The following is a 24,494-nucleotide window of genomic DNA, read 5'->3' as shown; positions in this document are numbered from 1 at the left end:
CCGTGTCGGAGAGTTACAGCAGAACAGACCGTTTGTGATGTACTTTTAAAAGGTAAGCCATTCAAATTATAAGATTTTATATTATCAGTACATCTGAATCAAATTAACTTGTGTACTAAAGCATGCTAGCTCATATTGCTCACAAAATAAATAGTTTCAGGGGATGTTATCAGATAGTAGATTAGACAATAGTTTAAAACAGCTTTATTCATCGTTGTGTAATTATTGTTACAGATCCCTTGTTCCCCTGGACTCCATTTCCCAGTATCCTCCTGTTTCGTCACCTGCACTCACTTCCCTCGTCATCTCCCCATCATCACGGATCACCTGCACCTGGACTCTCTCATCAGCACACCCTTTATATTGCACTCACTCCCTTCACTCCTTGTCCGTCTTAAATGTTACTCTAAATGGTATGTACAGTGTATGTTTGGTGCCTCCTGCCTTGTTTAAGTAAAGAAGTATATGTATTGTGGAAATCCGTGTCGGCCTCATCCCTTCACACCAGCATACCGTAACAATTATATGCTTCTAAACGGGGTTAAATATAACTTTGGGGCTTGTGGTGGGTCAAAGTGGTAAAATGAGAATATCCTTATTCCTTATTAAATTTCCAAAACAATTATAGTAAATTGTAGAGTACTGTATATATTATAGTATTTACAACTTGTTGTTAATGAATGTTACAGCATACTGCAGTATAGTGAACTGATACTGTAATAAATACTGTAGTATACTTTAGTTTTTTACTACATTGTGATTCTGTTTACTGTCTATTATGTGTCAGCTCAGCTGATTTTTGGATTGATGGGGAAAGGGAAGTTTATAAGTGAGATAAAAAACAACGCTTAAAAGCAGCAATAAATAAATAAATAAATAAATAAATAAATAAATCATACTAAATACCAAAACTGTATATTATATACAACTGTTTTTAATTTCTCCCGCTTTTGTCTCATTTTATCTTGCTTTCAATACAAGCACAAGGGGATTCAGATCCTGAAGACTCCATGCAATGATGCTGTATCCTCAACGTCTCTGCTCCTTGGATTTTGCATTTTCCTTGCACCTTATTTTTAATAAACCTTTAATAAACATAAAAGTTCCCAGTGTTGTTTTTTTGTTAAAAAAGGGCAGATACACCTGTATATGATTAACACACAACTTAGCACACAATCTTTAGCTCTATTTAAATTGCTCCTGCTGACTTGAACATAACCTTCTCCTTTCCGTGTCATTGGGGAAACCATGCATTCATACTGCTTTCTCTGAGTGACTGGATCATCCTCATGCAACACTGCAAACCATAGTGTAGACTAAAAGAACATGTAGGAAAGGACAGATGAAATGCTTGACATATGTATGTGTATAATCATGTTTTGTTTTAGAATTAAATATATTGTGTATGAATGTATATAGTAATGCGTGAATGGGGTGCATAAGAATTGTTAACATTAGGATTAATTCAATTTCACTTAATTAAATTTTACATTTCACTTGTTTGCAATGGGTTTTTAAGGCAAACACCTGTCACCTGCAGGTCTCCTGTCCCTGTGAAACCATAGTGAACATGACATGATTGCCCTTAACTAACATACAAGTTTAAAAACATGAAAATACTTCAAAACAACAGCAACACGGTCTTTAACCAAGGTAATGTTACCCAGAAATATGTTAACAAGGCAGGCAACGCTGGTTGAAAACACTAATCCTCAAGTATTAGCAGGTTTTTTATCTTTTAAAAACAACATTGCTGTAACTACATACACATACTACATTCACATGTCAGTATATTACAAACATATTGTAAACCGATGCATTTATTGACTACAAATTACCAAAAATCACGGTTCTGTCTCTCTAACCCTATCATCTGAATTGCCGCCGAAGCACTTCCTGGAACTATCTGAAGTCTACACGAATCACGTGACGATCAAGCGTTTTGAACTTCCGTTGTCGCAACTCTCACTCTCTATTGCTCTGATTAGAATGATTGCTGAAGGATCATGTGACACTGAAGACTGGAGTAACGATGCTGAAAATTCAGCTTTGCATCAGAAATAAATTCTATTTTAAAGTACATTCAAATAGAAAACCATTATTTTAAATTGTAATAATATTTTTAAAATATATATTGCTGTTTTTGATTAGATAAATGCAGGCTTGATGAGCATAAGAGACTTATTTCATAATGCCACATGAGCTAATAATTATCAAAAATGGTAATATTCACGTCACCATTTCGCCAGCCTACACATAATAGGCCTATAGATGGCACTTTGACTTCATTAACTATGATAGTTTCATCAAATAATAAACGGTGTGAATTGAACCATTAATGTAACTTTTCGCTTTGTAGTCCGTTAACATCCATTTTGTCAGCGATGTAATTTAATTTGTAAAATGAGACAAACAGAAATCACTTGTCTGTCCATGTAATTTCCACTTCACGTTGTCTAATTTTAACTTCTTGTGCCAGATCATGATTGGTTGGGGTGTTATGACAAACCGGCATTGGTGAATTATGGAATATTTTAAAATATATAATAAATAGATTTTTAATTAAATCGATACACTAGCTTTGATTATTGATGGGGGAAAAAAAGTTTAAAAAAATGTTTGGTTTATTTTTTCTTCCATCGAGCCATAGGCACTCAGTGAAAGAACCATGTATGACTCAAGAGAAGTTTCGAACAGACTGTGGAAAATCAGTCAGTCACACACGCACGCAACCCATAGCAACGTGTTATGGCAACGCCTCACACTGATGAATTTTCCAACTTTTGAGGTATTCGTTACTATTGTACATATTGTCATGTTAATTATAATTTAGGGTGACCAGACGTCCCCGTTTTTTGGTGCTCTGTCCCCAACTGGAGCTGTCCCCAGAAATGTCCCCGTTTTATATCTCGTTCAAAATAATCCGCAAATACATTGCAAAAAAGTCTGGCCAGCATACAGCGTAGAGGTTTCTTAATAGTGCTGTTAAAATATATATTTTTTTCTAAACATATCTCTATACTAAAATATGTTAAACAGTTCAATACCGCTTTTCTACAGTATCCATATACACCGGCAGCGAGTTCACGCACACCGCAGTTGTACAGAGCCACGCCTCCTGTCACTCACTCAGAGCAGCGGTAGGCCTCAAGACCGAGACTCTCGTTCGGTCCGGTTGAAGATTTTTTGTTATGATATAACAGCTGATATGACAACTTTAGCACCAGTGTCAGCTAAACATTCATTCAGTGTTTCCCATTAATGACCCTGTGCCGCCACCGCCGTTTCATAATGAATCGAAAATTTAAAACATAAATGGTCTCTACGTTGTATTTTGCCAACGAACTAAAATCGAAACTGTGATATGGCTTTGTGCCTTTATAAAACAGCAAAATACAGTGATTAAGTATACAGTCTGTGCTGCGTGTTTTAAAGAGAAGTGCACACTTTGCTCACGCGATCAGCTGGCGATTGGTGATCAAAATGAAAGCTCAAGGATTTATCTTAGAAATTGGCTACAAACTAGTATTTTAATTTCCCTATACATTGTGTAAAGTAGCCTAACCAAAAAAAAAAAAAAAAAAATTTAAAGTGCATTTGTTACAATAGCCTATATGGATACTATTGTCATATGAATAATTATATAACTAGGCCTAAATGTCACAGTCATGCCTTTCCGGACTCCAGTTCCCAGCATCCTCGTGTTCTCCACACCTGTCTGCACTTCCCTCATCGGTCTTCCCGCCATCTCTCCGGATTCCCAGCACCTGTTTGTCCTTGTCAGCACTCCCTTTAAGTTGGACTCACTCCCTGCACTCCTTGTCTGTTATATTGTTTGATATACGTGTTTGAAGCTGTCTATCTGTTTCTAGTTTGTAAATAAAGCCCGTATGATTGTGGATTTCCGTATTCGCCTTGTCAATACAGCACAGCACGTAACAGAATAACAGACCCAACTGAAGAAAATCTGCACACAAAGGATGGGCTTATTTCTTGTCTTCGAGCTCTCTGTACCTCCCAAGCCAACTTCAGCGGCGGATCGCCTTTGCACTGCTGCAGAGGATCAGCGTCTCCCATTGTGGTGGTGGGTCTTTTGCCTGAATGCAGTGTTCACAGTGAGGTGTGGCGTGCTGTGGTGTGAGTGTACACGTGATCGCTGGGTTTCCTGGACTAGTGTGGCCAACCCCAATTCTGGATTGGTAAACTGTGTGTGAGAGTGATTGGTTTTATTGAATTAGTGTGGTATTTTCTATCATTTCAAATAAAGATTGTTGTTGAAATTGACACCACCTCATCTGGTATCTGCCTTAACGAACCTGTGAGCCTGGTGTATTTTACTGTGAAGGGCGATTGCCCCAGGAATGTGAAAGCAATCTTGCATCCTGACTCATCTTGAGGCCTTCTGTCCTCTGCCGTTCACAACGCCGGATCAGGAGAGACTTCACAGGCTGTGTCCAGTCCGTTCTCTTCAGACCTACGTCCACCGCACTAGCCATTGGTGTAAGTCAGAGAAACTATTCGTTTGTCATAAGGGCAGTAACAGAGAGGCGGCCGCCACTAAACAGACAATTTCACATTGGGTGAGAAATGCTATTGCTCTTGCCTATGAGGCACACGGTCAAGTTTCGCCAGTAGGCATCAGGACTCATTCTACTAGGGGGGGGGGGGGGTCGCCTCATCTAGAGCTTTGGTGGGGGTGCCCCCCTGCAGCATGTTTGTGATGCGGCAGGTTGGTCCTCTCCACACATTTATAAGATTTTATAGTTTGGATGTCATGCCACTCCGGTCTCTCATGTCCTTGAGTTGACATCGCAAGCTCATGTCTGATACCTTTTTGCGTTCTTGTGAGCACACTCTACACAACTGTAAGGGGTCCAAACATCTCCAGTGTGGAGATGTCTGCGCTTCATTGCCGCACTGAAGATGTCCCAGGACTGCTCTTCAGACAAAATATCCTTTCGATGCACCTGTGGCACATCTAATTATAGCCTCGGATGCGTGCGCATTCTACTGTCGAACTACAGCCAATTAAATACACAATTATGTCTATGGAAGCAGCAATAACAATCCATTTAAATATAATTTGCTGACTTTTATTCATATCAGATACACATTGTGTAAGTAACTATAAAGCTCACTCTATTCTTCTCCCAGTTCACCAGCCACATGTATTTTGGGACAAATGGATGAATTCTCATGCTGTAGCCTGTAAATCTGACTGACAGGACTCTGAACTGAGGCGCAAACAAACATGGTGACACCCATCTTGCGTAATAGATTAAGATCAAGGTCATTATATAGGTTTTTAAATGACAAAACACTCACTTGCACATATTGAGAATTGGAATATCTGATAGTTGATGACATGGTGAGCAAAGCGATACAACTGTTATACAGTGTGGCTGCAGTGTGTCACGTGACAAGCATGACGATGGATACAACAAAGGGAAATGTTCTAAAACAACGGTCGCCTTAACTCTGGGAGGTCAGCCAGAATATTTTAAATTTATGTGTAAATTAATTTAATTTTAATTAAATTTAATTCAAAATGTAATCTAATTTCTTCCAATGTCCATTTTAAAATAAAGTCACTGGGTGACAGAGTTGTTTGTCAGCTTGTGTAGTGTGTGACCGCCTGTTGTGGATCATTTACGTAGTGTCATGTAGTCTGAAGACCACAACAACTTCAAGACTCCACAGCAAGTCATGTAGTCTGAACAGCACAGCGATCTGCCAACATTTTAAAGTCCTTAAAGTAGTGTGAACTTGGCATTACAGTCAAGTAACCCGAGACATTTTCCTTATACTCCTTATTTCATATTTATCTCCCCTGACTCTGTTTTGTGCCTATTCATGCCATCTTTCCCCTGGTGCAGTGTTGTTGCCAATTTCGCATTTTCTTTTGTTTGTTTTCTCAATCAAATGACTTCTCAGACCCCTTTTAGGTTTTGTTTTTGTTTTTGTTTCCTTACCGGCATGATGAATCTGATCTTCATTTATCTTCTGTATAGATAGCTAATTACTAACGTAACCTCTGTTCCCTTAGATATGGAACGAGTACTCGTCGTTCATCTTATTAATTAATATAGATTATTAATAAGACAAGACGCTATGGGGAAAACCACCGAAACAGAAAAAAAGCTGTTCCGCCTGATGAAAGGAGGCAGAACGGTCAATGTAAGACCTCAGGGCTCTGACAAGACAGAGTAGGTTCAGCTCCTGTTCATCCTGAGGAGGAGGAAGAGCGGAGAGAGAACGACCATCTGCACCCTAAAGGGGATAGATAGGACTTTCGGGACATATCCTTGTCTCGGTTTCAGGATGACCTTGGAGTCGTTAGGCGCCTGTAAATCTCCTACACGCTTAACTGATGCTAAAGCTAGCAGCAAAGCATTTTTAAGCGAGAGGGGCAGTCTGGATTGGTTCAAAGGGAGGGCCTTTAAGGCCTCTAAGAACCACAGAAAGATCCCAGGTAGGAACCGTGAGGGGACGAGGAAATGTAACCGGGCTAATAAGGAGGCCTTAATGGGGCCTACAACCCTAGCAGAACACGGCCACAGTCCCGGGGCTAATGCAAAGGCTCAAAGGGAGCGTAGTCAACCAGTAAGAAAGGGAGTATCTAATGCACTCAACCTGAGCAGCACTGGTGTAAGGCATATTGGGGCAAAGAGCTAGGAGCAAAGCAAATAAAACCGAGCTAAGGCTCAAGGAAAGAAAAAAAAAAGCTGAAAACAGACAAGGAAGCATCTGAAATGAGCTCTGGAGAAATAGAGGCCTAAGTATTCAATATAGAGGTTTACTGTTCTAACCCCACAGTTTGATATAAATCAAAGAGCCCAACATTGCTGTAGAAAGAAAGAGTGGCAATATCAGCATAATGACTCTTCAAAAAAAAGGACGCCTGCACACTCTCACAGGAAGTAATTCAAGGTGGCCTAAACTCAGGCCAATGCTAGAAAAACATCACAACCTGAACCTCATAGAGCAGAGGCCTCAAAAAATACTGTTAGAAAAATGAAGCCAGCATGCTACTTAGGGCTGGGCGATATATCGCATGCGTTTCTCACGCGCATTTCGTCAGTAAAGCCGGTTCCCTGATTACCGCTAAATCGCCATCACCTGAAGTCGATTCATCTTCGATACTGAACGCGATTTTGCGTGGCTTGTCCGTGAACTACGGCTCTGTCTATTAAAAGGCGCTCCATTTGAAAGCAGGTGATGCCGATTTAGCGGTAATCAGGGAACCGGCTTTACTGACGAAATGCGCGTGAGAATCGCATGCGATATATCGCCCAGCCCTAATGCTACTATAAGAATCAAGGCAGCCTGAGGAAAGGCCAACGTTAGATCAAGTCAAACTAGAGCTCGATAGAGTGGAGGCTAAAATAAAAAAGCCACATGCATCACAAGGTGATGTAAGGGTGGTCAAAAAGCCACACCTAAAGTCATGACATATCTGGAGCTCAGGGGAGCGGAAGGTTTCGACATATCGCCTCATACTCTCAAAACCACTTCACTTCAACCTTAGGGAAGGTCAATCAAGGAGGGCAAAGTTAAATGAGGCCAACTACTTGAAATCGTGAGCTTTGCTGAAGTACAGACCCTCAAAAAGGGAAGAAACAATTCACTGGCGTTCATCACGCCTGCGTAGAATAATTTCCATTAAATTCTGCTTCTTTCTAGCATTTTGTCTTCTCTGTGACCTGCTCCTCGAAAGAGGAGGGGCCCTAGAGGCGACGCTAGATTTCTGGCCCTGTCTATGGCCCTCGGACCAGGTGTAGGTGTTTTTTGGGTGTAGACTCAGATCGGCGCGGTATACATGATTTAAAAGCCGCTGAGCGCGCCCTCACCTCTTTGAACTTCCCAACCAACACCTCAATGGAGTTACCGAAAAGTTCAGAAGAGGATGACATGTTCTCTGGGCGTTCTAGGATGCAGTGTGTGCTCCCTTTCAAACACTATCATGTTGGAATACTGCCCTGCGGCCCAGTGTCCAAAGGGAGGGGATCATGCTCTGCTCATTCATGGTTCCATCAATGAACTGTAGCTCCCCAGTGCCGGCAGCACTCATGCAGCCCCAGAACATGACACTCCCACCACCATGCTTGACTGTAGACAAGACACACTTGTCTTTGTACTCCTCACCTGGTTGCCGCCACACACGCTTGACACCATCTGAACCAAATACGTTTATCTTGGTCTCATCAGGCCACAAGACATGGTTCTAGTAATCCATGTCCTTAGTCTGCTTGTCTTCAGCAAACTGTTTGCAGGCTTACTTGTGCATCATCTTTAGAAAAGACTTCCTTCTGGGACGACAGCCATGCAGACCAATTTGATGCAGTGTGCGGCGTATGGTCTGAGCACTGACAGGCTGACCCCCACCCCTTCAACCTCTGCAGCAATGCTGGCAGCATTCATATGTCTATTTCCTAAACACAACCTCAGGATATGATGCTGAGCACGTGCACTCAACTTCTTTGGTCGACCATGGCGAGGCCTGTTATGAGTGAAACCTGTCCTGTTAAACCGCTGTATGGTCTTGGCCACCGTGCTGCAGCTCAGTTTCAGGGTCTTGGCAATCTTCTAATAGCCTACGCCATCTTTATGTACAGCAACAATTCTTTTTTTTCAGATCCTCAGAGAGTTCTTTGACATGAGGTGCCATGTTGAACTTCCAGTGACCAGTATAAGAGAGAGAGAGAGCGATAACACCAAATTTAACTTAATTTAATTTCTTCAGTGTTGTCACATGAAAAGATATAATAAGATATTTACAAAAATGTGAGGGGTGTACTTACTTCTGTGAGATACTGTATATTTGGATTATGTTGTGTTGTAAATAAAATACAATCAATCAAAAAGCCATTCTTTTACATCCTCCTCACATTCTTTGTTCTAGTTCCCTCACAGTCCCATTCTGCTGATATGGCCATTAGGGTAGGGTCTTTGTCTTCCCAGGTGTGAAACACATCATTATTCATGATCATTCACGCCCTCCCCACATACAGCCTTCTGACAAAAAACATGTCTTAATATATTATTTTATGTAAATGAGTGGGCATGATGATTTTCACATCATTTTTAAGCAAAAATTCTAGGCTACAACATACATTTTTCAAAAGTCTTGTGAACAAATATTCAGTATGGGTTTTATGACCTTATTTCAGTGACTTCACAATTCATGCATAAAAGTCATATCAAAACTACAAACTTTTACATACATGCTGCTTACATTATTGTAGCAGAGTTTGTGCTGAATATAGTGTAATCAGACTTTAGCCATGAAAATGTTAAAAGTAACAGAAATAAGCACAAATGTCAGGGCATTTCAAAACACCTCCAGGGCCCAGAAAACACCCCAGACCCAAGAGGGTTAATCATTCTCTGGTGAGATATTGATTTTATTCACTGTTGATTTCATCTAAGGCTATGTGGCTGCTCTTTTTTTCTGTATGTTGTTCCTCTTATCTTAAGTGATTCTGCTTGTTAACTGCAGGAGTCATCACTAATGCTCAATCATTACTTGTAGAGTGAATCTACTTTATTTCTGCAACATTGCTTCAGTGTAACTTTTACTCTTTATAGATGGGACCATATTCAAACTGAGCAGTAGGGTACAACAGGCTACAGGCACCGCGGGGCAAAAGGTGCCTTTGATTTTATTTTCCTCTAAACCACTAGATGGCACAAAAACTTGCCCCAGCACTTTCCTAAACATCCGCTTTTCAAGATGCACATGCAAATTTGTCTGATCCTTGAAGTGATCATAGGCAGCAGCGCAAAGTTGATTCTGTGGTAGATTGATCTAATATTTGATGTTTTTTTTTAAATGTTGTTGATTTAAATGGCAAATGTGAATCATTTAAATTAATGTTTGTATTTTTAGACAAAGGTCTTCTTAATGATTGTCAATTTTTTTTTTTTTTTTTTTTTTTTTTCAAGATAATTCAAGCAACATTTTTTCAATTACGGAAAAATATGTAAAAGTATGGTATTTGGGGTAAAAAAGTGCACCTGCTGTTGGGGCAAAAGGCAAAATTATTAATATGATGATAAACAGGTGGCTGACTTTGTTGACAATGGCATGGTTCAGATGGTAAATATCATATATCATATTGGGTATCCACCTCATAGATAATACCCATATATATGATAAAACAATCATATTTAAAAATATGATATTAATCATATCATATAAATTAATATTTATTGTTACTACTGTAAATCTATATTAAATATTATGGGATCTCCAATGCTTTCAGAATCTTTACTTAAAATAATTTTCTGTATTTTTAAAATCTATTTTTATATTACCATATTTAATGACAGTATAATTATTTTGAGATATTAAATCATTATTTCGACATAAGTCATTATTAGGACATAATAAGTTGTTATTATGACATAATATCTTGTTATTTCGAAATATTAAGTTGTTATTTCGACATAATATCTTATTTCGACATAACTCATTGTTATATATCAAGTGTAATAAAAGACACGCACAATTCAACACCTTCAGTGGTGCAACAGTTTTACTCCAATCACCGCGGTTTCGAATCCGCCTTTTGCCTAGCTCTCTCTTCTCTATTTTTCCATCAATAAAAATAAAATAGAGAAGAAGAAGAAGAAGAAGAAGAAGAAGAAGAAGAGAGCTAGTTCAAGACGAGCATCTATGGTTAAAAGTATATAATATTTAAATTTTTTTAGAAAATGACCGATTGTTTTACTAGATAAGACCCTTATTCCTCATCTAGTATAGTTTAAAGCCCTTTGAAGCTACACTGAAACTGTAATTTTGACCTTCAACTGTTTGGGGCTAATTGAAGTCCATTATAAGGAGAGTAATCCCGGAATGTTTTCATCAAAAACCTTAATTTCTTTTTGACTGAAGAAAGAAGGACATGGACATCTTTGATGACATGGGGGTGAGTAAATTATCAGGAATTTTTTATTTGAAAGTGGACTAATCCTTTGAAGGCACTGTTTTTTTTTTTTTTTTTTTGCCGCTAGGGGTCGCTAAACTCTTAAAAACAATAACAAAGGCATAGATTGATGATGCAGTGAATGAGCATGGACTCATGTCATTCCGATGGATCTTATAATGTTTATGGCGAAATAATGTTTATGGATGAGTGAATGCATTCATGTTTTTAGCATGACTGTGGGATAAACAGGGTTGGGGAGTAACGAAATACATGTAACGACGTTACGTATTTAAAATACAAAATTTGAGTAACTGTATTTCGTTACAGTTACATTTTAAATAGGTGGTAATCAAATTAAAGTTACATTCAAAAAGTATTTTAGATTACCAAAGGGATTATTTTGAATTTTTATGTCATTTATTTCATTTAATAGGCTATTAATGTAAGCTGTTTGAGGATGACCAACGAGCCAATGTTGATGATTATCCGACTCTGTCTGTTTAAAAAAAACTCGCGCTGCTGCCTGTTCAGTTATTAGCAACCTGCAGAGTGCAGACATGAGATCGCACACAAAAATGGACGGGAAAACAGGGCAAAATGCATTTCTCTAGTGGAAATTCAAAGACAGTTTACTTATATAAACAAGAAGGAGGACGTACAGTAACATCATAGTGCAATGCAAGCTATGTCTACCTGCAACAAAACTTCTATCGGCTTCAAAGGATTCAACATCCAATCTGAAAAAGCATCTTGAGGTAGGCCTAAGCTGTTCTTGGTCTTTGAAAATGTGATTTTCCTTATTTACTCCTTATTTTCCTATTTACTCGTACGTTGAGCTTAATATGGTTACCATTAGCCTACGTATAATATTTATAAGAATTTATTAGGTCTTTGAAAAATAACACGAAATCCTCATAGAATTAATGCGTTAAATAATGTTTTATAAAGCCAATTTCTTGGTGTACTTTACAGACAAACTTTAAATCTTAATAATTCATTCCAAATGTTTAGGTAATATGGCGCGTGCGCAAGTTCATGATCAAAAATAGAGATGCAGTAGTCCACAGGTCGTAAATCCAAAAGTTTTTTAGTTTTATTTTGATCTTTATTCCGTGATTGCAAACAAACTGCTTTGTAATAATTTCCCAAAATTTCAGGAAATATTTACTAAGCCTGTCAACTGGACATTAACACAGGCACACGCTGAATATGGACACAGAGGAAAACAGAGGCGCTAACAGAGAAAATACTGTACCATACACAAGCTCACTGTCCGCGAAATATAAGAAGAATAATCTAATGAATGAATGTATCTCTAAAGGGAACTGTCTTCAGACAATTTTTGATGGCTTTTCCTCTTATCTCCAGCGAAACTGCTTTGTATATAGTGGTAACCATGGAAACGCTATATCACCGCTGTTCCATAAGCACCACCTGCTGTCAGAGAGTGAATTTACATGTCATGCAGGTGTCTTATGTAGCATAATTTCACAAAGCTTAAGTCAGACCATGCTGTTTTTGCTGTTAATCTTGAAATTATACAATAATTTAAATGAAAAACAACTGATCATGCTCATGTTCATAACATCTTTGTTGGGATTGTGATACAAATCCAGTGTTTGCCTCTAATATCAAAGAGCTACACATTTTTTGAACAAATAAATTTGCTTTAAAAAAATCTGCAACCAGTATCAGAATCAGCCAATTTGCTTCTGTTGGCCATTAAAAATCAAAATAGGTGCATCACTAATAATATTTAAAAAAAATTAAATACAGGATTATTAAAAAAAAAAAAAAAATTAATAGTTTTTTTCTTTGCTGTTTGTTGTTTATATGGTTAATATTAATGCAGCTATCAGTGCACTAAGGTGAAATATTAGTATAAACGTATTTATACTAGGGATAGTAAAATTAGTATAAAAGAGAGTTCAGAGTTCAGAGAATCTTTATTGTCTATCAACAATGATAGAAATTTTTCTTAGGTTAAGAGGCTCTCATACAATACAACATAACAATACATACATACAATCCACAACTAGGGCTGGGCGATATATCGCATGCGATTCTCACGCGCATTTCGTCAGTAAAGCTGGTTCCCTGATTACCGCTAAATCGCCATCACCTGCTTTCAAATGGTGCGCCATTTAACAGACAGAGCCGTAGTTCACTGATAAGCCACGCAAATATCGCGTTCATTATCGAAGGCGATTCATCTGCGATATGAACGTGGCTTTTCAGTGAACTACGGCTCTGGCTATTAAATGGCGCTCCATTTGAAAGCAGGTGATGGCGATTTAGCGGTAATCAGGGAACCGGCTTTACTGACGAAATGCGCGTGAGAATCGCATGCGATATATCGCCCAGCCCTATCCACAACACAGTTCATTGTAAAACAAAACACCCTAGAATTAAAAACACAAAATCACTTAACCTTATTTAAAATAGTTACTGCATTGGACACAAAAGAATTCCTGTAAGCCTTCTTCCTAGCCAAAGGAATTCTAAACCGGCATCCTGATGGAAGTAACTGAAAAGCATTGTAAAGAGGATGTGTACAATCTGAGATAATATAAACTGCTTTCCTCTTAACTGCCGCATAATAAAGATTTGAAAGCTGAAGCTGTGAGACCCCAATAATCTTTGATGCCTGCTTAATAATTCTTGATAATTTTTCCTTATTTCCAGCTGAGAGTAGACTATACCAAGAAACGATATTAAACGTCATGACAGATTCCACAAGTGACCGATACACTGTAGTCATGATATCCTGTCTAACATTAAATCTTTTCAGCTGTCTCAGAAGAAATAAACGCTGATTAGCTTTCTTACAGACACCATTCACATGTTGTGTAAAAGATAATTTGCTGTCAATCATAGTGCCCAAATATGTAAAGGATTCAACCTGCTCCACTTCCTGCCCCCCTAACCTAAGTGGTTCACAAAGTGAAGAATAAGTTTTGGATGGATGAACCCCCCACAGCACAGCTCTTTAGTCTTATTTATGTTCAGTTTTAAGGAACTGTCATGGAACCAACCAACCATGGATTCAACAAATTGCCTATATATGACCAGGGACTGCTTGTCTGTCATACAAGCCACCAACGCCATGTCATCTGCATATTTCAAGAGTGATATGCCCTTAATTCCACACATGATTTCATTTGTGTATATGGAAAATAAAATAGGTGATAAGACACAACCTTGTGGAACTCCCGTATTTATAATAATACTACTAGATTTGTGGTCATCCATTCTAACATATTGGGGTCTATTCGTTAAAAAATCCTTAATCCATTGCACAAGAGTCAAGTTAACTTGCAATTTTTGAAGACGGTCCAACAATAAATTAATATTAACTGTGTTGAAGGCAGATGTAAAATCCATAAATAAAATCCTAACAAGCGAGTTGGGAGCATCCAAATGTCTAGTAACAGTATCTAGAAGAGTAAGACAAGCATCTTCAACACCCCGTTTTGACTTGTAAGCAAACTGAAGCGGGTCTAAACACTGACCTACACTGGCAGAGAGCTCTCCTACTACCACCCTCTCCATACATTTACCGAGAACCGAGGTGAGTGCCACAGGTCTAAAATTCTCCATCTCTTTAGCATTAGATTTTTTAGGAACAGGAATTATCATCGTCTCTTTCCATGCTTTTGGAACATGTCCAGTGTTCAATGACCAATGGAAGAGCTGAGTCACCATTCCACCTAATTGAGCTGAGCACTCCTTCAATATACGGCTACCAAGACCATCTGGGCCTGGAGCTTTCCCAGGCTTTAGTCTAGAAAGAATGGAAATATCCCTTTGCTCATCCTCACTGACAGGAGTGAGAACATTGATATCTTTAATCAGGTCCCAGACCTTCACAGAGCTAATCACATTGAACCTTGCATAAAAATTGTTCAACTGTTCAACAAAGGTAGGATCTGAACACTGCACACGAGCTGAAACCTGCTTTCCCATCATCATATTAAGATTCTGCCATGCAGTTTTTGTATTCCCTCTTGAAAATGTCTCCTCCATTCTATCTTTATATCGGAGCTTGGCTACCCTTGTTTTAATCTTCAGTTCCTTCCTCAATTCATTTACACGCCTTTTGTCACCTTCAACAAATGCCTTTTTTTTTAAGATTGATACAGTGTTTCATTTCTTTATCAACCCATGGCTTATTGTTTGGATAAAGTTTCACCTCTTTAGTTGGAATAACATTACCAGCACAAAAAGACATATATGAACAAACTGAATCATTAAGTAAGTCCAAAATCCCCTTGCTGCTCCGGAAAAACATCTCCCAGTCAGTTGCTTCAAAACACCCCCTCAGAGTTTCCACAGAGTCATTATTCCAAACCTGAATGGTCCTTGTTTGAATCTTATGTGATTTCAGTCGCTGTCTGTATTTTGGCAACAGTAATATTACATTATGATCTGAGAAGCCCAGAGCAGGAAGGGATTTAGAAACGTATGCACCAGGAATATTACCAAAACACAAATCCAGCATTCTGTTCAAACGTGTTGCAACTGTAACATATTGTTCTAGCTGTGGAAGAAATGATCCAACATCACAGCTATTAAAATCTCCAAGCAAAAAGATGGACACAGCGTTGTTATAACTGTCCACAATACGTTCAGCTGCAAGGGCATTATCAGGGCCAGGAACATAAGCAAGAATCACAGTCACTTGAGTGAACTCACGAGGTAAATAATGAGGTCGAAACGACACAGTCATAATCTCATAGTGTCGTGAGCAATCAGTCTCTCGCACCGTGAAATTAGTTGCCCATTTATCATTTACGGCCATGCAAAGACCTCCTCCGATAGCCTTCCCTGTTTTCACAGTGTCCCGGTCATATCGTATAAAAGTAAATCCATCCAAACTCAATGAAACATCTTCAGACAACCACGATTCAGTGAAGCAAAGCAAACTTGTGTTTCTAAAGTCCGAATCAGTCTTCATCAAGACAGACAGTTCATCTACCTTGTTCCGTAATGAACGCACATTTGATAAAATAAAAGCAGGTAAAGGTAGCTTACTTCCACGTCTTCTCACCCGGTTTCTAATACCTCCTCTTGATCCTCTTTTCCGTCGAATTCTTTTCCTTAGCAAATGCTTGGGTATTAAATCCAGAAGTGGCGAAATAGGTATTTTTGACGGAATATGTCGCAGGCTTAGAAGTTCAAGTCGAGTGTATGTCATTAAGCCACAGATCGTTGAATGTGAGTCAGCTGGTAGGCTCCCACATGCACAAACAGGTTGAGCGCACAAAAAAGTCCACAATAGCAGTATCCATAATTTAAAAACGGCATGCATCATACAAGAAGAAACTGCACGCTAAGTGCACGCAAATTTAAAACAAAACAAAACAAAACAAAACAAAACATATAAAACAATAAATACACACAAACAGAGTCTTAACCGCGAGTCGCTCAATCATAGGAGCGCCCCGGAAGTCAGCAGCACAAAGTCAGTTAACACAAAATGATCATATTTTTTTCCAAACCTGTAAAATGTGGTGGTAGAGAGATGCAAAAAACTGTTGAGAAACCAGCTTTGAATATAGGCCTTCTCTCGAGATTATTGGGTAGATCATTTCACTTCATTTTCTTTATAAATATTCTAAATGTTACAAACAAACTTTGTTAATAAAACAATTTAAACCACTGTGTCATCTCGACTCTATACTCTAAAACAACCTATATTATTAACAATATTTTATTGTTATGTAATATTTTGTAATCCCTCTGATGCACATCTTTACAAATATAAAAATATAATTTAGGAATGATATATCAATAGTAATTATATATGGGTGTGATGTTAAAAGAAACAAATATTTTCTTAATTTGTTTATCAAGATATTGAAATTCTTTACCAACACATAGGTTATGTCTACTAAATTGCAGATATACATTTTGTAACTGATGTTAAAAATACAATTTAGTGGAAAACCAAATCCTGGTGGTTAGAGGTCATTTTTAATTACAGGTTGTAAACTTAAAACAGAACATCAAGTTAATATGGTCCTTTGTGTTAAGTATTTCAAAGTATTCCAAAGTATTTAGATTAAGTTACTAAACTTGAGTAATGTAACGAAATATGTTAAAGATTACTTTTTAAAGCATGTATTTTGTAATCTGTAGTGAAATACTCTAAAAATTCTAAAAGTAACCTTCCCAACCCTGGGGATAAAGCAGGGCATGACCGAGAATCATGGGTGAGATTGCTAATGAGAGACAGATATCAGTGCCACACACGAGTCCCAGGGGATATAAAGGAATGAGGAGATTTCCTTCTACCGAACTACTCCCAAAAATACTACTCATACAGGTCAGTTTATTTGACGAATTAAAATTATGAGGTAACACAGCACTGTTTCATTTGGTCTCACGTTACACTATCACACTAAAATGCATCTGAGTGTGTTGAAAGTTGTAATGTTATTTTATGTATTAGTTTGTTGGCTGTATGAGACTAACAGTAAGCTAGGTCAACATTAGAATATCATACTGATGATATTCTAACATTTCATCGTGTTGAGCTATATAACATTGATTAGTCTTATGTAGCCTACATTTGCTTACCTTGTCTAATAACATGCATGAGCGGCGTCTCTGTCAAGTCAAAGTTGTCACGAAGTTCTCACCATGGTCTACGAGTCCGTAGGCCGTCCCATTCAGCATTTTAACGCTCTGAAGTGTGCTCAGCAGCGCCCCCTTTGTACCCTTAAAGCGGTCTTCCGCGAAACCCGCATAGATGCAGGCTCCGCACACTTTAACTACCCAAGAATCCTTGCGAAATGCCAATCAGACAACGGATGGGAGGAGATTTTGCTCAAGAACAAAAGATGACATGGCTGAGAAGAAAATATTTAAGTGTAGGTATCATTACGGTTTTTATGACCTAGGTGTACATTTTACCAGTTGTTACCTACAGTTTATACAAACATTATGGTCATTGACCAGTGGTTGATATCTCAAACATAATAATAGTGCGTTGAATAATACGATTGCATTATGATTCATTAAATAAATAGAACCGAAAGTCAGGGCTTTACTGAGTCATATGTAAACCTAGTATTTATATTTAAACTTGTAAATTCCTCTGAAACTCATGCACATGTTTATAATGTGTTAAAACTGTAATCTTAGTTCAAATGGAACATTATGTATTATTACAACTGTATACATTATTTAAATAAGCATGTATATATTGTCTAATGCCCAGGTGGCATACGCAAAAGCAGGCTGTGTAGTTGACATGGAGATAATATTTTGCAAAAGAAAAGAAATCTGTTCTTGATGCTAAATATTATCCCCGAACCTGCAGCTCCTGTCAAAAAACAACCAGACCGTTATTTCCGGCGTGATGATCGAGTCTGTCCCAGAAATACCTCTCAATGCACCCTCGTGAACTCGCGCCAAGGGCCCTATAGGTCTGCACTACATGACGTCACCAAAGTGTGGACTCTGAGGAAGTCCACAAGTCCGGAGTGTGCCATTTGGGACAGGGCCCATCTCGGAAATTCCACGCCGATATTGATCCTCATTTTATTTCTCCTTTTTTCCCAAAGTTTGCTTGCCATGGTCCATATGTTTAAACGAAACAAGAACAGCGTGCCGCTTGACATTGCACAGCTGTCCGCGTCTGTTGCCATGGTTACTATGCAGTACAAGCAGAAACCACGGATAACACAGATATTACGTCACTGACAGGCGACAAGTGACAAGGGAGGGACGGGCACTATTTAAAATTGTGAATTTCTCTGAATTTACAATTCTTGGAAACATTTAGGAAAATGTAAGTATGCAGCTGAACGAAATATATAACACTGTGCAAGTGGTTTTTGGATATTTAATTATAAAAATCTTACATATTATGTATTTAATCTCCAAGGGAAAGTGAGTGATTTTTTTTAAAATAATGTTTTTTTTTTTTTTTTAATTATTATTATACTTGTGAACAGTGTGTATACTATACACAATATGTAATTAGAATATATTCAGTGTCATCACATAGGAAAGTAAAAGAAAAAGTTAAGAATTAATAAAAAAGACAACAAAGGAAGATAAGAAAATCTAGAAAAAACACATGAGGGTAAGATATTAATTTATTGTGGTGGCGACATACTTCTCAGATGTTAGTGTGATGCAACGCACGAAGTTGGTGTCACGAGTCTGTGGTGGCGATGTACCCCTTCTCTCACGTAAAAATACACGACTGTCTCTTTGTGGTAGGTTATCCGTGGCACGATTTGCTCGCCATATTAGCAGAGACGAAAACTGACAGTGTTGTCATCTTGCGTTGGCTGCGTCTGAACCAAAAAGCTGCGCTTGAACACACAGCACAGACTACAGCTGACTGCAAATGTGTAAGGAATTGACTGTCTATATCAGCAGGTATCAATAGTCTAAATTCGTCATTCAAAATGAGAGGCTAACTTTCTTCATTTAAGCGGCTCATGCTGTGAAAATATTCACGTTTTGGAATGCTTGGGTAGGATAACATAAAATAAGACCGCAATATCTGTGCTGTCTTGACTTACTCTCTTTAATCACTTATGTCTCCTTGTTTAAATGTGAGGTAAGGTGTCATTTTCCTTACTTTACCCGAGGTGTTGACTTTGAAACAGAGTAGACATTAAATTATGCATCTGGTGAAATTACTAGATTTTTATCATTTTAATGCATACAATGCGCTGTCACTTTAATTCAGCGCGGCGCAGCACAGCAAAAATAGAATAGACTCGGAGCGGAAACGATCGTTACACTGCTGCAGATGCACCGCTCCTGGAACGCATTGCCGGACCGCATTCGTTTGCAGTGTGAAAGCTCTAACCTGTTAAAATGGGTGCGGAAAAAAAAAAAAACGCACTACATACGCAGTGCAAATGCCAAACGGAAACAGGCGAGATCCAGCATCCCATGATGGGAACCAGCATCCAGCATCTCATGCTTATCCCAGTGTGCAAAACACCTTATGCTGGTGACCAGCAATGCTAGATTTTTCAGTAGGGCTTGTAATTAATTTATATTATGTTTTAAAATACTAATGTTTTAAAATGTTTTAAAAATTACTTTTTTTTATTGATTATGTGATTACATGTTATTTTCATAATGGCAATGAAAGCTTATCATTTACGTGCATTTTTAAGCTTTGCTTTTTAAAACAAGGGATATTAAACCGTTGAAGCGCAATATGCAGTGAAAGATAACTTTTTGGTTTATACATTTTGGTATATGCTGCGCTGCCTGAGAGATGTGCTGTGTCCGAAATCACACCCTATGCCCTTAAATAGGGCAGTATTCGAGGGAACAGCCATTTGTGGTGTCCAAAACCATAGTGGACGTTACCGAGTGCGTTCATTCAATCCCACAGTGCACTGCAATAACGGGTGTACAACCGATGGACACTTAACGGCTAGAGAATACCCATAATGCACTCTGAGAGTCGCGCCATGCACCGAATGAATTCCTGCAACTGACCAGAAGATGGTGCCCACAATTGAATCTTCCAGCCATCCACTTTCCAATGTGGCTACAGCGTAATATTCTTTTCAAGTGTCGTAAACATGAACACATTACTCCTATTCTTAGATCCCTTCACTGGTTGCCGATTTGTCAGAGAATAGACTTTAAAATTCTTCTCTTCGTTTATAAATCCCTACATAACAAAGCTCCTGTCTATCTGTCTGAACTCCTTCATCCCTATACTCCACCCAGAAGCCTCCGTTCTTGTGATCAGGCTTTGTTGGTCATTCCACGCGCTAGACTAAAGAGTAGAGGGGAGCGTGCATTTGCGGTGGCAGGGCCACGACTCTGGAATACCCTGCCTTTAGAGATTAGGCTGGCCCCTTCCTTGTCTATTTTTAAGTCCTTGCTAAAAACTTTTTTTATTTTCCTTAGTGTATTGAATACTGTGATATGTTAAACTTTTAATGGGTGGTTCTTCTGGTTTATTTTTGTGTATGTATGTTATTCGTGCTTTTCTGTAAAGCACTTTGGTCAGCCTGGGGGCTGTTGGAAATGTGCTATACAAATAAAATTGAACTTGAACTTGAACTAATATCATACAGGTATAATTTTACTTGATTATTAAATTGTTTAATTGAGGTTTATACATGCTAGTTTTCATGACAGAGCTCAAGATATTTTTTTTTTCACTGCTACTGGAGCTGCCAGTTTGCTAAGATTCAAATGATTATTAAACAGCAAGCACAAACTATGCAAAAGTGCACTTCCGGCACACTGTCCGAATTCACTCATTTTCATTCACTCTTTCAAGTGGAATATATTAGTGGACTAGTGTAGGGAATAGTGAATGAGGATATAGGAGGCGATTCTGAACAAAGCAATCGTTTCTGAGTGCTGTCTGACAGATCAATGCACATGAAGCCGCTGCTCATAAAGCACATGAGTACTGAACTGATTTTTTTTTGCACCTAAATCGAGCACAGCGTTAGTTCAATCAGGCCACGTAGGCATAGTGCTGCGACCAGCTGATGCAGTCAGCTTTCATTAAAGATCATGAACTGGATTTAAACACCCACGTGATCTTACTCAGTGCTCGAAGTGGGCTGGTACGCACTGGCACTTCTATATTTTAATCTGTAGTGTACCCTCGCTTTTTCCTTTATTAGAATTTATCACGTTCTATTGTATTTACTGTGCTACATTTTAACTAACTTGTTGAAGAATTAATAATATATTATCTGTTAAGGGAGTAGATTTAAAAAAGAAAGAAAAAAGTTAACATTGCCCTAAGCATGCAATGAGGAGCCATCAGTGGTCTACCGGTAATTATATCCTTATTGTAACAAATGCTATGGTTAAACAATAACCTACCAAAAGAGACAAGAACTACTTTTTCATAAGGCCAAGTACAAGTTTGAATCAAGAGCTTTAAAGTATGGACCGTCTTTAATTACTGACTAAACATTTGGTTTTCCTCATGTGTAAAATGTGTTCTTCTTATATGACAGATATGCCCATTAGGAAAAAAAACTGGCTGTATAACAAGAAATTACAGGAAATTAACATGTTCAGTATAAGAAAATTTTAAGTAAAGATAGTTTGACTTCCCATGGCACTTTGTAAACAAGTGATTGTTAACTATAGGCTGTTATTTTATTGCAGTTATGTTATCAACCAACTTTGCATGTGTGGACCATTTTGCAAAAATAAAGCAACAAACAAATAAATAAACCTCAAGAGGGACAAACTCAAACTACGTCCTTGCACCCGAGGGAGACAACCAGTCCCCCCATCCCAAACGGAAGTGATCAAAATAGAGTAAAACACCTTTTGAAAGTAACTTAATGCTTCAAATAAAGATTGCATCAATTACATTGTTACACCAGTAGGTGGCGACAAGTGACTGTTAAAGATGTCATTGAATCATTCATTAAAAAGATTTGTTCAAAAACGTTGATTCGTCCAGTAATGAAACAATCGACATCTTTATAATTGGTTCACTGAATCATTTATTCAAACCGATAAAAAAAAAAAAAAAAAAAAAAAAAAAATTCATTTAAATTAATTAAATATGTTTTTGTAAATAAACTGCAGCAACTAACATTATGTCAGAACCTCTAGTTAATTACATGTTATTTTTTTAGTTGTCTATTCAGAATCATGGGAGAATTGTGAACACTATTTAAAAAAAAAATGTTATTCTCAATTTCAAAAATCTTGCAGCTCAATGAATAAAAAAAGCATCATAACCTCATGTTATGAAACGGGTTGTGAGAGGGAGAACAACTCATTAGTATGCTACTCTTTAAATTCTGAGGAAAAAATATAATATTAGAATAGAACTACATGTTTACGTAGCAATGTTTTAAAAATATCCATGTCTATGGTAACATCCTCAAAACAAAAAGTTTTATAAAATGATAACCCATTTTGATAACCCATTTTTTTTTAATGATATCAGTTTTATAAAATTATATCATTTCATAAAATGATAAGACTGGTATCTGAAGCAATTGTTAATTTAGCCCTCAAGGTTATGATTATCGACACAATCCTCGTCAGAAAGGCAAAGGGGGAGGTGTTGCTGTAATTTATAGTAAAATTTACAGTATTAGTCAAAAGTCTTCCAAATATCATTCCTTCGAAGTGATGGTACTTTATGTAACATTATGTAAGTTGACATTTGTGCTGGCTACTGTATACAGGCCACCAGGACACCATACAGACTTTATCAAAGAATTTGTTGATTTTCTATCAGAGTTAGTACTAGCTGCAGATAAAGTCCTTGTTGTTGGTGATTTTTATTATCTACATGGATATTAAAAAGACAGATTGGGATTGGCATTTACAGACATTCTAAACTCTATTGGTGTTAGACAACACATGTGAGGACCCACTCATTGTCGTAATCATACTTTAGATCTAATATTGTCACATGGAATCGATATTGATGCTGTCGAAATTCTGCAGCAGAGTGACGACATCTCAGATCATTATCTAGTCTTGTGTATACTACATGTAGTCTAGGTGGCTAAACTGCCTCCCTGTCATAAATATGGTAGAACCATCACTTTTACCACTAAAGATCACTTTATAAATAATCTTCCTGATCAGTTTCATCGCCTTAGCATAACCAGATAGCTTAGAAGACCTATCTGGTATGCTGTTGCAACAGAAACTATTGCCTCTGTCTTTTTCAGCACATTAGACTCAGTTGCTCCTTTGCGTCTAAAAAAGATTAAGGAAATTAATCCAACGCCATGTTACAATTAGCATACTCGGGCCCTAAAAGTAGCAGCCAGAAAAATGGAGCACAGCTGGAAGAAAACTAGAAGTATTTTGCATTTCATGGAGAGAGAAAATGATTGAGTACAGAAAGGCCTTAAAACTACTAGATCTGCCTATTTTTCAAAACATTTAGAAGAAAATAAGAACAACCCTAGGTATTTATTTGATACAGTGGCTAAATTAACAAGAAATAAAGCTTCAACTTCTGATGTTTCCAAAGAACACAGCAGTAATGACTTTACGAACTTCTTTACTTGCAAGATCGATAATATTAGAGAGAAAATTATAACCATGCAACCATCTACTACAGTATCGTGTCAGACAGTGCATTGTAGTGTCCCTGAGGAAAAATTCAATTCATTTACTGCTTTAGGAGAGGAAGAATTGTCTAAACTTGTTAAATCATCAAAATCAACAACATGTATGTTAGACCCTATACCGACTAAGCTATTGAAAGAGATGCTTCCGGAGGTCATAGATCCTCTTCTTAATATTGTTAATTCATCTTTATCACTAGGATACGTACCAAAAAGTTTTAAGCTGGCTGTTATTAAACCTCTTATTAAAAAAACACAACTTGATCCTAGAGAATTAGTCAATTACAGGCCGATTTCAAATCTCACTTTTCTATCAAAAATACTAGAAAAGGCAGTTTCATCACAACTATGTTCCTTTTTAGAAAGAAATAGTATCTGTGAGGATTTCCAGTCAGGATTTAGACCGTACTATAGTACTGAGACTGCTCTCATTAGAGTTACTAATGATTTGCTCTTAACATCAGATCGTGATTGTATCTCTCTATTA

The 24,494-nt window shown here is 37.8% G+C and overlaps 1 protein-coding gene across 2 annotated transcripts in view; it reads right to left on the bottom strand.

Annotated features, from left to right (window-relative positions):
- gjc2 (gap junction protein gamma 2) overlaps window positions 1-24,494 on the bottom strand; it is a 123,911-nt gene that overhangs the window by 61,748 nt on the left and 37,669 nt on the right. The window contains exon 1 of one of the 2 annotated variants that reach the window (XM_048162294.1): window positions 15,966-16,082. The exons of the other annotated variant lie outside the window; for it this stretch is intronic. The gene's annotated coding sequence lies outside the window, so the exon portion shown is untranslated. Of the gene's footprint in view, window positions 1-15,965; window positions 16,083-24,494 lie in introns of those variants that run through there. 2 annotated transcript variants of the gene reach the window in all.

This window comes from Megalobrama amblycephala, linkage group LG17 (genome assembly GCF_018812025.1).
Source record: "Megalobrama amblycephala isolate DHTTF-2021 linkage group LG17, ASM1881202v1, whole genome shotgun sequence".
In the NCBI taxonomy this organism is placed as follows: domain Eukaryota; kingdom Metazoa; phylum Chordata; class Actinopteri; order Cypriniformes; family Xenocyprididae; genus Megalobrama; species Megalobrama amblycephala.
Note: the sequence above shows the minus strand (reverse complement) of the source record. Positions and strands in the feature narration are given on the sequence as shown.